The sequence below is a fragment of the Momordica charantia genome, assembly GCF_013281855.1.
Source record: "Momordica charantia cultivar OHB3-1 chromosome 10 unlocalized genomic scaffold, Mcharantia_2.0 BLBB01000010.1, whole genome shotgun sequence".
NCBI lineage: Eukaryota > Viridiplantae > Streptophyta > Magnoliopsida > Cucurbitales > Cucurbitaceae > Momordica > Momordica charantia.
In genome coordinates, this window is record NW_028275158.1 from 15850780 (window position 1) to 15855940 (window position 5161).

The 5161-nt window shown below is 37.5% G+C and overlaps 1 non-coding gene across 1 annotated transcript; it reads right to left on the reverse strand.

Moving 5' to 3' along the window:
• Window positions 1-3599: 3599 nt before the first annotated feature.
• On the reverse strand, window positions 3600-3706 carry LOC148208667 (small nucleolar RNA R71). Its single transcript, XR_015788645.1, has one exon. It is a non-coding gene; the product is annotated as a small nucleolar RNA R71 (small nucleolar RNA).
• Window positions 3707-5161: the final 1455 nt, after the last annotated feature.

Below are 5161 nucleotides of genomic sequence, written 5' to 3' on the forward strand. Positions count from 1 at the left end.
AGAAGGTGTATGATTCAGTGCATTGGGATTTTCTGTTTGGCCTGTTGCTCGCTAGTGGGACCCCTTATCGCATTGTCAATTGGATCTGAGTTTGCATTACTTCTCTGAGGTTCTCGATCACTTTGAATGGTGCCTTTGAGGGTTATTTTCCAGGTCGGCGTGGGTTGTGGCAGGGGGATCCTCTTTCCTCCTACCTTTTTGTTGTGGCCATGGAGGTGCTGATGCGTATGCTTAATAGGCCGTCATCGGGGTTCAGGTATCATCCGAAGTGTGAGAAGGTTGGCTTAACTCATATATACCTTGCTAATGACGTGATGATTTTTTCGAGCGGAGATGTTGCTTCTTTATCTTTTATTAAAGCTTCCTTGGCCTCTTTTGGGAAGGTGGTGGGTCTTGTTGCCAATACTCGAAAGAGCTGATTCTTTGAAGCGGGTCTGTCGAGTGAGAAGGTTTAGGATTTGGCTTCCTTTTTGGGGTTTTCTGTGGCCTCGTTACCGGTGCCATATCTTGGGGTCCCGCTTCCTTCATGTCGGCTCTCCTTCAGTGATTGTAAGTTGTTAGGGTTGACTTTTTACTGTAGAAATATGTATCGGTAGCCTTGTTTGACCACGTTTTTTACCCCTTTCCCATTATTATTTACCAAAAAGGACCATATATTCTTAAAGTAGAACATGCATTGATTATTTCTGCATAAAAGTCAAACTATGGTACTTTAGGAAAAATATGAGAAAAATGCGGTCAAAGTTGGGAGAAAAAACAGAATTTTGTTTTTGCAGAATTCGCCCGGCGCATTTTTGGAGGATCAAAATGTCAAAATGCACGTTTTTATTAATGAAGGGCAAGGAGGACATTTCCCATATGTTCAAAACCGTGAGTCCAAGTCCAGGTGAGGTGGTTAGGTGAATCTCCACTAATTTCCACCTAAAATGGAGGGGAGTTTCAACCAACCTATGGTGCTATAAAAGGAAGCAATCCCTCAATCAACAAATCATCCTTTCCAAGCTCCATTTCATCTTCTTTTAGTTGTTCTCTAGTTGTAGAACACGTTTTTAGGGTTTATGTTCATGTTATAGTTGTTCATTTCCTTGTTTTTCACGCTTTTACCTTTCGTTTTGCTTTTAATTCAAGTTCTTAATTACTTCCGTTCCTTTTTCATTCTGTTTTTTTAAAGTTCATTAGCGAGTTTCAACTCCCCTCACGCTCGAGAGAGAACAGGGTAAAGCTAGAACTCATTGTATGGCTTATTTATTTATTTAAATTCAATGCAAAATACTTCCTTTATGTTTTCGCACATTTACTTTCATTTAATTATGTTCTAAATTACTTATCAACCTCCTTGTGGAATGCCTTAGTCAAATGATTTGATTTCAACACGCTCGGATTTTTGCCAGATTGCGCCTCACACTTTTTTGGATTGGTTTCTAAAAACTTATCTTTACGACTTTTTTCCAGGCTGGTGGGAACTTGATTTATACACCAAAGTCCAAACTTGGGAAAAGTGAGTTAGGTAAAATAATAGGAAACCAATATGGGATATGTGATATGAACCAAAGTGTCTTAGTCCTCAAGATTTAAAGGAAGTTGTTAGAGAATCCTATGTCCAAGTTGACAACAAAGTGAAGTTGCATTAAATGCACTATAGTGTCATTTATGGCAACCTCAAGTTGCATTGAATGAAGTCAAGAACAAGTCCAACTTCATTTACTACAAACTCAAGTTGCATTAATAGAAGTATAAGTTGAACTCAAGATGCATTAAATGAACAAGACTTCAAAGTAGTTCAAAATCAAGTTCATTCACTCTTGGAGGGTTACAACTTCTTGGTTTTATAGTGGAGGAGTTTCATTCTCGGATTTAAAGCATGTTTAATTGTATTTTCAGTTTTAAACATTTCATTTATGTGTTTTAAGTTACATTTGAGTTAGTGGTGGTTATGGTATTGATGCAGTAGGGAGTTACAACCTTTACAATTCTTTTAGGTTACTTGAAGGGTTGGTTTTGGAGGCTATAAATAGTCTAGCTTGTTCCCTTGGAAAAAGAGAGAGATTTTGATGATTGAATGAAAGTTGCTATTTTGCTTCAAAAAGCCTAGAGCTTGTTTTTCTTTGCAATTCTTGAGTGTTAGATTTGCATGCTAGAGTTATTCAAGTAGCTTTGATCAAGCTATTTTGTGTAGTGGTTCGAATCTTGAGTTTACAAATAAGTTTTCTCTACTCTTGATATTGATCAACAAGGTAAATCCGTTCTAACTTCTTCCTTGGGTTGACATCATCTCGATTTGGGGGTTTTAGCATTTGTGATCTAGGGGTTTGCATAACCATATGGGTTCTTAGATCCAATTGGCTATTGTTTTCTTATCAATATGACTTAGTAATAAGCGCATAAAACGTGGTCCTAGGCATAGGCCCTCTGACCCATAATGAAAATGAGTTGGTAGATATTCTCTAGGATTGTAATCACACATAGGCGTATGATTGTAGGTTACCCTAGCCTCTGTAGCAACCAAAAGCGGTAGTGAAAGAATAGAACTCAAATCCCAAGAAAAGCCAGGAATTGCGCCTGGTGCCTTTTCCCAACATAGTCTGTTTTCCATGTTTTGTATCAAAACTAAGGTAGGAGACAAGGAGGTTGAGTTTTATTAAATTGATTGAGAGTTAAAACCCCAAACGACAACATTTCATCACATTTTTCTTCCTAAATCACAATTGCATATTTGAACTATTCACATCTTAAAATCTGTTTTGAAAAGCAACAAGTCCCTCAGGATTTAAACTTGGATTACTTCCGAGTATTACTTGTGACCATGTGCACTTGCATGAGTCTTTGATCTTTCAAAGGTATAGAAAGTCCCAACAAGTTTTTTGAGCCGTTGTCGGGGACTTAAGTTTTCAAATCATATTCTTTTCTAGTGAATTGTTTCATGTGTGATTGTTGCATACCTCTGTTATTGGACTTAATTGTTATATCTAACCTTTAAGGGAGTTGTGTATGAGCACAGGGTCTGGTTGGTTCACCTTTGATCCAGAGATTGAGAGAACCCTTAAGAGGTTAAGGCGTGAGCAGAGGTTGAGAAAAGATTGAGAAAATCAAAAAGAGAAAGAAGTTGAAGAAGAGACCATCGAGATGAATAGAAATCCACAAGATCCTCCATCTCCACAAAATCCACCTGTGAACGGAGATATGGCAGGTGAAGGAGCAGCAAATCGACAATCCTCCTAGCAGATAACTGAGATGTAGCCATGCAAAATTATGTCACTCATGCATTCCACAACCTAAATTTAGGGATAAATAATCCTTTACCCCATGCCGCACAATTCGAGCTCAAGCCAATCGTGTTCCAGATGTTACAAACGATGGGCCAGTTCGGAGGATTGACTAACGAAGATCTTTACGCCCATCTGAAATCTTTTATTGAAATATCTAATGCATTTCAACTTCCTGGTGTCTCTGAGGATGCACTAAGATTAAAAATGTTTCCCTTTTCTCTCAGACATGGTGCAAGGACTTAGCTAAATGCACTAGAACCAAATTATGTCAAAACATGGGTAGAACTGACGGAGAAATTTTTGGCAATGTACCACACTTTGACCAGGAATGCAGACCTTCGAGAGGACATTGTGTCTTTTAGACAGAAGGAGAGTGAAGCAGTTCAAGAAGCTTGGGAGCGTTTTAAAGAGTTTCTTAGAAGATGCCCGAGCCATGGATTGCCCGCATGTGTGCAGATTGAACAATTCTATAGAGGATTGGATCATTCATCAAGGATGATGTTGAACATCGCAGCTAATGGCTCATTGTTAGAAAAGTCAGTAAATGAGATCGTCGATATCTTAAACAAGATGACAGACATTAATGACCAAGGCGACACAGTAGCTTCAATGCAATCCCAAATGGCAGCTATGAACCAGATGTTAAAGCAGTTGACAATGGAGAAGGAAACCAAAACCGCCACTTAGACGATGCCTGAACCCTCTCCTGTTGATATGAACCAAAGTGTATTAGTCCTCAAGATTTAAAGGAAGTTGTTGGAGAATCCTATGTCCAAGTTGACAACAAATTGGAGTTGCATTAAATGCACTATAGTGTCATTTATGGCAACCTCAAGATGCATTAAATGAACAAGACTTCAAAGTAGTTCAAAATCCAGTTCATTCACTCTTGGAGGGTTACAACTTCTTGGTTTTATGGTAGAGGAGTTTCATTCTCGGATTTAAAGCATGTTTAATTGTATTTTCAGTTTTAAACATTTCATTTATATGTTTTAAGTTACATTTAAGTTAGTGATAGTTATGGTATTGATGTAGTAGGAAGTTACAACCTTTACAATTGTTTAGGTCACTTGAAGGGTTGTTTTGGAGGCTATAAATAGCCTAGCTTGTTCCCTTGGAAAAACAGATTTTATGAATGAATGAAAGTTGCTAATTTGCTTCAAAAGTCTAGAGTTTGTTTTTTCTTTGCAATTCTTGGGTGTTAGATTTGTATGTTAGAATCATTCAAGTAGCCTTGATTAAGCTATCTTGTGGAGTGGTTCGAATCTTGAGTTTTGAAACAAGTTTTCTTTACTCTTGATCTTGATCATCAAGGTAAATTTGTTCTAACTTCTTCCTTGGGTTGCCATCATCTCGATTTGGTGGTTCTAGCATTTGTGATCTAGGGGTTTGCATGACCATAAGTGATAAGAAAACAATAGCCAATTGGATCTAAGAACCCTTATGGTTATGCAAACCTCTAGATCACAAATGCTAAAACCCCCAAATCAAGATGATTTCAACGCAAGGAAGAAGTTAGAACGGATTTACCTTGATGATCAATATAAAAAGTAGAGAAAACTAGTTTCTAAACTCAATATTCGAACCAGTCCACAAGCTAGGCTATAAAATAGTCTCCAAAACAACCCTTCAAGTAACCTAAAAGAATTGTAAAGGTTGTAACTTCCTACTACATCAATACCATAACCATCACTAACTCAAATGTAACTTAAAACATATAAATGAAATGTTTAAAACTGAAAATACAATTAAACATGCTTTAAATCCGAGAATGAAACTCCTCCACCAAAAACCAAGAAGTTGTAACCCTCCAAGAGTGAATGAACTGGATTTTGAACTACTTTGAAGTCTTGTTCATTTAATGCATCTTGAGTTCAACTTAGACTTCCATTAAT